An 11,230-nucleotide genomic window follows, 5' to 3' on the forward strand; every position below is an offset into this window, starting at 1 on the left:
AGTGTCCATATACAAAAAAAGCTTTTAAGGAAAAAAAAGAGACCAAAGAGCTTGCAAGCAATAGCCATAGCATCATACTACATTGTCATATGCGATCATCTTGGATCATACCATCAGAACATCATACACATAGCATACTTGGGATAGAAAGTTTATCTATTTTGCATCTTCTAGGTTGTGCACAAGTGTCGTATCCACCTATACAACAATCGTGCTAGCGTCTCTCTTGAGTTGTGCAACACGAGCGTTTTCCGTGGATTCCACATTTTGAGCTCATCCTTGGTTGCACGACCCCATTTATCTATACGTGTGTGTGTTTCCGCATGCCACATATTGCTATTGGTCTACTTGTTTCACTTGCGAATTTGTGTATCTCTTCCAACATTATTGACTCTTGCTAACATTTTGCATTAAATTTTTGTGCCACTATCCTCACCGAGCTCCACCATAAGCCTTACTTGTGTAGGTGTGAGAAACCGACAAGAATTGGTACCAATTGTGCTATTTCCTTGTCCACATTGGAGTGATCATTGATCCACTTTCAACTTCGGTCAAGGTACATTTGGTATTCGTTCTTCTCTTTCTACCACTCACATTTTTCTCTTGGAGTGATGGATAGGCAAGGCATTTCATTTTCGGTCTACAACAACAACGACGAGTTTGATGCCACGAACAACTCCAACGACACCAAGATGCAATCTCAAATGGAGGAGATCAAAGCCCTCATCAAGTCCTACAAATGATCTTCCTCATCTTCGAGAAGACGCTCAAGTACACATGCTTCCAAGCTACCATCTACGGCAAGGTCACATCGGCATCTACACCATCACCACCACGAACGTGAAGGTCAAGAGCTCAACACCAACAACCGCTCAACGACTTCACCATCTCCCTTGGCATCTTCGCCAAGCGACTTCAAGGCATCTCCGCCTACGGACATACGGCATCTTCGCCCACAAGCACTTCAAGAGAAGCTCCCCAAGCTCAAGTCCGTGACTTCCACGAGCTACTACGACCTCGACATCGACTATGAGATTCCTTTCTATGGGACTCTAGAACCCGAGGAGTATCTCGAGTGGGAGCGTTTGATGGACGACTACCTCAAGCTACATCAAGTCCCTCCCGAAGATCAAGTGAAGTGCGCCACAAGGAACTTCCACGACTACGCGTCCACATGGTGGCTTGACACACCTTTGGAGACCCACGACATGAGTTGTCCCAAGACGAAGAGAGCTTTGTGGCAAGAGTTTGTGCCTCCAACCTACACGGAACAACTTCAACGCCAATTGGAGAACACCATCCAAGGATCCAAGTCCATCAATGAGTACTTCAAGGAGATGAAGATTGCCTTGCGACGAGCCGGCGTGGACGACCCCATTTCGATGAAGTTCCACTTCATAATGGGATTGCACAACGACATCTCCAAGACGATCTTCCTCGAGAACTACAAGTCCCTCGACGACGGCTACATTGGTGCTCTCAAGGCGGAACAAGAACTCATGTAGGTCAAAGCTTCTCCACCCCAAGCTCAGTTAGCGACGACCAAGCTCCATGAGAACGAGCATGAGGCTAGTTCCACCAAGATGTCCAAGCCCGATGAGCTCCAACACGGTGCTCCCAAGTTCGACTTCACCGCCATGCCTCTTTGTGGCATTGATGATGCCGAGTCCTCCATGACTCTTTTTCAAGACGGTGCGGCGACAACTACGACTATGGAGCCAATCAAGGAACATGCTTTGGAGGTGAACGAGAAGGTGGCGAGAAAGGATGATGCTTCCATCTTAGGAGGAGAGAGTGATGATGTGCCATCTTCGGCCTTCATCCATGGCGACGGCGATGAGATGGTTGAAAATGGGATTTTCCCTTCGACCACAGCGACATATGATGACTTGAGTGACTTGTGCCACCACATTGAGAGACTTCACCACTAGCCCCATATATGTGTTGCCACAATTCACATGTGAGGAGACCCACAACCCCCACCACTTGAGTAAGATGAGTGACTCCACCATATGTGAGTTTGAGTGCACCTATATTGAGGGAGTGAGTGAACCACCACATAGAGAGAGTGTGATAGTTGATAGGTCATGTGAGGCCACTTTCAACACTAACAACTTGACCTTTACCTCTATTGTGTCTTCTCATTTGGTGCTAGGTCCCTTATCTGATAACGCGCCGATTCTCGACTACTTCGTCCTACCTTTGGACAAGACGATGGCCATGGTGGAATGTGATGCACCCCCCGCATGGTTCCATCAAGATGAAGATGACCACCTTTTGGTCTTTCCCACCTCACCTACACCACATGAGTGGAATGACATAGGTGAAGGTGATGCTCTAGTCCCACTAGTGGACATTCTTGACGTTGATTGCTTGCATGATGTTGATCAACCTATTTCCATGCTTCATGCTAGTGTGACTTCCCCATGCAATGATTTACCCATTTATGATGAGTATGGTGATTGCCATGTGGAGTCTATTAGTTGTGATGCCATGTTACATAGGATTTCTTGTGCTAATTCTCTCGGTCACATCATGTTTGCCAATCCGCTTGACTTGTCATATGCTATGCATGAGATCGACCACATGTCATATTTGCAATCTCTTCATATTGACTATGCATATGCCATTAAGATTAACCCAATTTGCACTTATGGCATAGATGACAAGCCTATGGTTATTGGCATTTGTTTTTCTTGTGATGATATTGATATGCTCCCTTTGCATCATTTATCTCATATGCCATGCCATGACCACCTAGCTTCGGATATGCATTGTTTTGGATGTTGTCCATTTTCTCCATATGATGTTTCCAATATTGCTCATGAGGAGACCTCCATAGTTTCCTCATACATTTTAGGAGATTTTGATTCATCCCATTCATTGCATGATCCCAATACTTGTGTGCACAATATGCTCCCCATGAATAAACATGCTATTGATGTGCCTTATACTTGCATGCTCAATTTGTGTCCCCATCGTGTTATACACAATAACTATTCTTTCATGATCGATGACATGTTCTTATACCATGCATAAAATTTCTTTGAGCGATGCTTATCTTGTGCTAACTCTCACGTGCACATACACATCATGATGGATGATGTGTACATTTACCACACACACAATCTCTTTGGTTTGTGTTTCTCTTGTGTAGGTACCCATGAATACTTGTCAACCTCGCAATCCCACAAGTTGACAAAACGAGCTCTAGAGAGCAACCATGACTTGGGATCCCATGGATTGTCTTTCCCACCGCTCTCTTCGCGCAAAGACTTCGTGCATTTCTTCTCCTTGGCTCTCACTTGGCTATGGGTTATTGTCCATTACATATTATATTCCCATCTTGCCATGTTCACTTTGCATGATATGCTCATTACTATGCCTTTGCCATGCATTCGTGATCCATGCTTTGCATTACACATGATGATTGATTCTCATACTTGTATGTGCATACGCAAGCTTGGTGGAGATATCACTTGTTATTGCCATGTTTGCTTTGTGCCCCATGCCTATGATGATACTTTCATCTTGCTTTGTGTTCGTGCTTGCGATATGTCATGTGCATTGCCTATGCCTATTATTTGCTCTCATGACATGATTGCCATTATTTACTCTAGTATGTTGCATCTTCGCACTACTAGCTTGCACAACTTGATTACTATGTTTGCTTTCCTTGTTGCATCTCTGATGACTCAAACTTGCTCCCTTCATGCGGTTGATGACAACCATCTACATGCTTTGCACATGATTATTATTGCTTCTTGTCATATATCTCCATCTGTTGCCTCTATCATGCTAGATGATTTCCCATGTATTGGGTGCACCAATGATTTTAGTCTTGCTAATGAGATTGCCCACATAGCATTCTCGCATATATTTGGAGATTTTGACATATTTCTTGTGAAGCATGCTTGCCTTCCTTCTTTGCACCATATACCTCGTGCCATGAATATTGCCATTGTTGCATCATATTATTCATGCACTTGTGATTCTAATGATTATGTGCAAGAGAAAAGAACCATCATGATGGATGATGTGTTTATCTACCATGCGCATACGTTCTTTCTTATGTTGTGTGCATGTGTAGGATACTTGAACTTCGTGTCAACTTCCACGTCACGTGAGTTGACAATCCGAGCTCTTGAGAGCGAACTACCTTCTACCACGACAATTCTACATCGCACTTGCTTGTACTTCGGCATTCTGAAGGATGCACAAGGACACGCCTACAAGGTGACATCTTTCTTGAGCATGGATATGACGGATCATACTACTTGTGTTGCTAGCACCATGAGACTTATTGTTCATCTTGGACCACTTGATTGCACACATGTTAGATTCGGCTTATCATTTTCACTGTTCCATGCATCATGATATATATGCCTTGTGTGTTGCATCCAATTCTTGGATTACTTGCTCCTCTCATATGTTTGGTTGCAACAATGTCATCACTTCACATATGCCATGTCCCATTGATTGCTACATGCTTGCCTTGATTGCCTCACATATGATGAACAATTGCTCTTTCCATTGTGTTGAGTGCCACATGATATTCACTACACCCCATGCACATTATGCTTGGATTGTCTTGCACTTGAACCATGTGTTTAGACACTTCATTTTATTTGGTGTTGTGAATGTTTCTTATGCCTACCATCGCCCATTTGTCGAGTTCTTTGTGCATGCTTGCTATGACTTTGAGGTAGATGCTTATTCTCTTGACACACATATTTGCATCACTACCTCACATTTACATGCTTGTCCCCATGATTTCTTTGCTTGTGCTCGATTGATATGCTTACATGCCATGTCACAATCCTTTGTCACACCATATGCTTTGCATGATGACGACACTTGTTTGGTGACTCACCTATCAAATGCTTGGTTTTGCACTAACGCTAACCACATTTGTTTTTCCAAGTGTTTGTTGTCCTTACTCCTTTTGAAGGAATCACAAGATGGTGCGACATTGGAGAGTGCCCATTTCGAGCTTTAAGATGACAAGTACTTGGTGAACGTCCACTTCTACATGGCGAAGCCATCTCTTTCCCATGGTGATTTGGTTTTTGATCCGAGGTCGGATCTTTCCCAAGGGAGGGGAGATGATGCGGAGCATCCTATGGAAATCACCATGTCAAGAGTCCGTTCGGCGAGTGACACGTGCGACATCTACTTCACATACACTAAGGTGAATCATCTCCTTTACATGTGCTCACTTGACCCCTTCGAGGATGGTATACTACTTGACACTTCTCCCGTGTGCATGCATAGGTATTGTCGGAGCTTCACGGATGTTGAGGAGGAGTGCAAGCGCCAAGGAACAACTACACCATCCGCGGGGGAAGCATGGAAACGACGACGGAAGAAGACGGAGAACAACTCCTAGGCACCAGACATCCGGCCTCGCTAGCCCGGATATCCGACCGTTCCCGAGCCCCTGGACATCCGGCTCCTTGCCCAGAAATCTGGCCCCTCCGAACCCGAGAGGAACAAGTACCACCACTCCAGCTCGGACATCCGACCTCCCCATCCCGGACATCCGGCATCGCCTGAAAGCCCGGACATCCAGCCCGATCAGCCCGGACATCCGGCTTCCCCTGTCTGTGCACAGTGAAGGGCCGAGGCCCGTGTATCCCTTCTCCCCCTAGACTAAATATACTCCACCTCGTCCAACTTTCTAGGGTTAGCGTTGTGATAGCTCATTTGAGAGATAGAGCTTCGCTCATCCATATCGGATCTACTCCACGAGAGAGACCGCGACCCCTCTACAGAGAAGATCCACCTTGGATTCAAGACCCCTCACGGGAAGATCCCTTTGTGGATTCAAGACCTCCTCACGAAGAAGAACCGATTACCTCTTGTATCGTCCATTGTTGACTTTGGATCTTGTATCTTCCTTTGTGTTCATGGATCTAGCACATCTGTAACGTGTTCTTGTTAGTTTGAGTGTTCCTCTTGTGTTTTCCCTCGTTTATCTCCTCGTGTTCTTCGTGTTCATCGTGGGATCCTCTCCTTTCGTGAAAGATCGACTGATTAGGGTTCCACCCTACATCATAGGATTTCCCTACAAAAGAGATTTGCAACATGTGAAGCATTGTCTATCTTGTTGCATGGTATAAAATGAGCCATTTTAGAGAATCGGTCCACAACAACAAACACGGAATCTTTGCCATTTCTAGTTCTAGGCAAACCAAGCGCAAAATACATGTTAATATCTTCCCATGGGTGATATGGAATTGGAAGGGGTGTATATAGACCATGAGATTGAGCTTTGGACTTTGCTTTGCGACATGTGAACATCGGGTGGTGAAGCGTGAGACGTCGCATGACATCTTGGGCCAATAGTAGTTCTTGGAGAGCGTATCAAATGTCTTGTCATGTTCGAAGTGTCCCATGAGTCCTCCTCCATGAGATTCTTGCAAAAGTAACAAACGAAGAGAAGACTTGGGGATGCAAAGTTTTTTAGCTCTCATAAGATAATCATCTTTGATGTAATAGCGTTCCCAAGATGTATGCGTCAAACATTTAGCATAAGGAATAACAAAAGTAGGATCATGTGCATACAAGCCTTTTATGTGCTCAAAGCCTATGGCATTCAATTCAAGTTTGGTGAAAACCATGCATATGCGGGAAAGAGCGTCCAGAACAACATTTTCCTTACCTTTAATGTACTTGATGACATAAGGAAATGACTCAATGAATTCACTCCATTTAGCATGACGCTTCTTCAACTTAGTTTGAACCTTAAGATACTTAAGCGTTTCATGGTCGGTATGGATGACAAATTCATGAGGGCGAAGATAATGTTCCCATTCATGCAAAACTCGCACTAAAGCATATAACTCTTTGTCATAGATGGGGTAATTGAGTTGCGCTCCGGAAAGTTTCTCACTAAAGTAAGCTATGGGGTGCTTCTCTTGCGTTAACACACTTCCTATGCCATTACCACTAGCATCGCAATGAATTTCAAAAGGTTTGTCAAAGTTGGGTAATGCAAGCACGAGAGCATGAGTAAGCAAATTCTTAAGCTCACTGAATGCGGTATCTTGGGATGGTCCCCAAACAAAAGGCGCATTTTTCTTAATCAAAGAATGCAAAGGTGAATCAATGGTGCTAAAATGCTTGACAAATCCACGATAGAAACTGGCTAAACCAAAGAAACTACGCACTTGTTGCAAGTTGGTTGGTTGAGGACAAGTTTTAATAGCATTAATATTAGATTCATCTACATGAACACCCTTAGAAGACACAATGAAACCCAAGAAAAGAAGCTTGTCAACACCAAAAAGGCATTTGTCCATATTAGCAAAGAGGTGCTCTTTTCTAAGAGTTTGTAGCACGGTTCTAAGGTGGGTGACATGGTCTTTTAGAGATTTGCTAAAGACAAGAATGTCGTCAAAGTAGACCACAATAAATACACCAATATAGGGTCGAAAAACAAAATGCATGAGTCTCATGAAAGTACCGGGTGCTTCGGATAAACCCATAGGCATAACAAGCCATTCATATAAGCCAAACTTGGTCTTAAATGCGGTTTTCCATTCATCACCTTCTTGGATGCGTATTTGATAGTAGCCAATCTTAAGGTCAATCTTAGAGAAAATTGTGGCCTCGCTAAGCTCATCTAGCATATCATCTAGACGTGGAATAGGGTAACGATAATGCACGGTAATAACATTGATAGGACGACAACCGGAACATATGCGAAATGTACCATATTTATTGGGTACAAGGATTACCGGAACGGCACAAGGGCTCAAACTTTCTCGAACATGGCCATTGTTGATGAGTTGTTGTACTTGCCGTTGGATCTCCTTAGTTTCCTCGGGGTTGACGCGGTAGGGAGCCTTGTTAGGAAGAGGTGCTCTGGGGATGAGGTCGATTCAGTGCTCAATGCCTCGTTGTGAAGGTAGACCCGGAGGTAGCTCAGCGGGGAAAACATCTTGGAATTCCTGCAAAAGAGAAGACCACACTAAAGTTAGATCGTGAGAGGTGTTAGCTTTTGGTGCCTCATCCTTGCACAAAAGGACATAGTGCATGACACTTGATGGGTTCTCACACACTTCTCTCATCTCACGTTTGGTGGCAAATAGAACTAAGTTCTTCTTGTCGCTCATCGTGGAGGCACTCAATTTTGGCTTGTGGCGTTCACTCTCTTTTGGGTGGTTCACTCTCTCACTATTCTCTCCATGATGGGTGGTTTGCTTGTCGACGGTCACTTGGCTTGGAGACATAGGTCGAAGGATGTACTCCTTTCCTTTCATCTTGAAGCTATAGTGATTTGTTCGGCTGTTGTGGATGACACCTCGATCAAATTGCCATGGTCGTCCAAGGAGGAGGTGGCAAATGGACATTGGAACGACATCACACTCCAATGTGTCTTCGTATGCTCCGATTTTGAAGGAGACCTATACCCTATGCTTGACTTGGATAGTGCTAGAGTCGCTAAGCCATTGAACTTTGTAGGGATGTGGGTGCTTCATCTTGGCCAATTGGAGCTTGGAGCATAGTTCTTCACTTGCCAAGTTATGACAACTCCCTCCATCGATGATGACCTTGACGGACCTTTCATTGATGCCAGCCTTGGTATGGAATATATGGCATCTTTGGTATTCTTCTTGTTGATGTTGAAGAGTCAAGACCTTGTAGACAACGAGAGCGGGGCTTGATTCTTCGTTGCAAAAGACTTGATCCATGTCATCTTTGTTCACTTGCCGGTGCATGGCCACTTGCTCAAGGGCTTCCATTTCTCCTTCACTCATGGAGTCATAGGTACCTTCGTCGTTGAGGATCATGGTGCGCTTGTTTGTACACTCGAAAGACTTGTGGCCTCGGCCTCTGCATGTGAAACATTTAAAGGAACTTGTCTTGATGGTCTCGTCGGTTGGGGTAGATGATGATGAATCTCTTGGCTTGTAGTTTCTTGTTGTAGGAGGATGGCTTGAGGTTGTAAAAAATTTCTTGTAACTCGACTTGTTAGCATTGCTTGTAGATGGCTTGGTTGAGGTATAAGGTGTTGGAGTTGTTGAAGCTTGGGTGTTGGAGAAACCATAGGACTTGGATGAGAACATGGCATATTTGAAGTCATATTGCACTTGATGTTCCACCTTGGTAGCTTGATGCACTAGATCGATGAGGTTCGAGTATGGTTGGAAGTCGGCGATCTTCTTGATAGGATGATTGAGTCCATTCAAGAAACGTTCCATAGTTTTCTCATCATCTTCCGTGACATTAGCTCGTATCATGCCAATCTCCATTTCCTTATAGTATTCTTCAATGCTCTAGGTTCCTTGCTTGAGGAGTTGGAGTTTCTTGAAGAGGTCGTGATTGTAGTATGTTGGCACAAAACGTGCTCTCATGACATCCTTCATTTGCACCCAAGTAGTGATGGGTGGTTCACCTCTCGCCTCAAGGCGCTAAATGACTTTTTCCCACCAAATGAGTACGTAGTCTTGGAACTCAACGGATGCCATCGCGATCTTCTTCTCTTCCTCATAGTTGTGCAAGCGGAAGATTTTGTCAACCTTCAACGCCCATGAAAGGTACTCTTCGGGGTCATTGATTCCATTGAACTTGGGCATGGTGAACTTTTGATGTAGGGTAGGAACCGTATAGGCCGATCTTTCACGAAAGGAGCGGATCCCGTGACGAACACGAAGAACATGAGGAGGGAAATGAGGGAAAACATAAGGAAAACACAAGATGAACACTGAAACTAACAAGAACAAGTCACACATGTGCTAGATCCTCGAATACATAGGGTTCACATGGTACACGATCAACTAAGGACGATACAAGGGTAACGGTCTTCTCCGTGAGGAGGTCTTGATGTTCTTCCCTAAAGAGGGGTCCTGAATCCGCTTGGGGGATCTTTTCCGTAGGAGGCTCGAATCTCCGAGGAGAAGGTAACCAAGTGGATGAGCAAAGCTCTCACATGAAATATGAGCTAATCCTTTGCTAACCCTAGAAAGGAGGTGGGAGAGGTCTATTTATAGTCTAAGTGCAAATGGGGGCGAAAGTAGGGGTACATGGGCCTCGGGCCCGAATCTGGACGCAGCCAGGCACCGGACATCCGCAGGTGGCCGGTCGTCCGGTGTCTCAGGAGCGGCCGCCGGCCGGTCGTCCGGTGTCCTCCGGACGTCCGCTGGTTCTGCTCTGTGATGGGGGTGCCGGACGTCCGGAAACGTCGAACTTCCGCTGATGTTGGCTCGGATGCAGGTGTGTAGGTCATACGGTCCGGACCGGACGTTCGCTCGTTTGCTTCGGGTGCAGGGGCACCGGTCGTCCGGTCTGGACCGGACGTCCGCTCACTAGGGCTCGGCTAATGCTTCACGCGCCGGACGTCCGGTCCCGGCGGGTCGTCCGGTGGCTGGGACTTTTCCTGCAGCCCTCCTTCTTCTCCGTCTTCTCGTCCATCTTCCTCTTCCTCTTGTCCTTGCTCCTTAGCTTCTCCATGGTACCTGAGTATGCATAAAGTGTCCATATGAGGTAGTAGCCATGCCTCATGTGCATCGAAGTGGAATTGTGAGAGGAGAGATGCCACCTCGGTTTCAAGAGCTCTTGCACGTGCTCGTGTCATGGGTCCAAGAGGTGTCATAGGAGATGTAGTTGGGTCCATGGGAATGTCCTTGGGATGCTCCGCATCATGTCCCCTCCCTTGGGGAAGATCCGTCCTTGTATCAAATTCTCCATCACCATGGAAGGGAGAAAGATCCTTGACGTTGAAGATGTCGCTCACGTTGGACTTGTCGCATGGGAGGTCGATCTTGTAAGCATTGTCGTTGTATCGTGCGAGCACCTTGAAGGGTCCATCTGCTCGTGGTCGAAGCTTGGACTTGCGTTCTTGTGGAAAACGGTCCTTGCGAAGGTGTAGCCACACGAGATCACCAATGTTGAAGACCATAGGGTGCTTGTTGAGGTTGAGCTTGGACGCAAGACATTGAACTTGGCGCTCGATGGTGTTCCGTGTATCTTCATGCACCTTCTTGAGATGTGTCGCTCTTGCACTAGCGTCCAAATTGATGCGCTCTTGGAGTGGTAGAGGGAGAATGTCCAATGGTGACAAAGGATTGAAGCCATAGACGACCTCGAAGGGGGACTTGCCGGTTGTTGAGTGTTTTGCTCGGTTGTAGGCGAACTCGGCGGTAGGTAGGCACTCCTCCCACTCCTTGATGTTCTTCTTAATGAGTACACGATGTAGAGTGGAGAGTGTGCGGTTGGTAACTTC

This window comes from Triticum aestivum, chromosome 5A (assembly GCF_018294505.1).
Source record: "Triticum aestivum cultivar Chinese Spring chromosome 5A, IWGSC CS RefSeq v2.1, whole genome shotgun sequence".
In the NCBI taxonomy this organism is placed as follows: Eukaryota; Viridiplantae; Streptophyta; class Magnoliopsida; order Poales; family Poaceae; genus Triticum; species Triticum aestivum.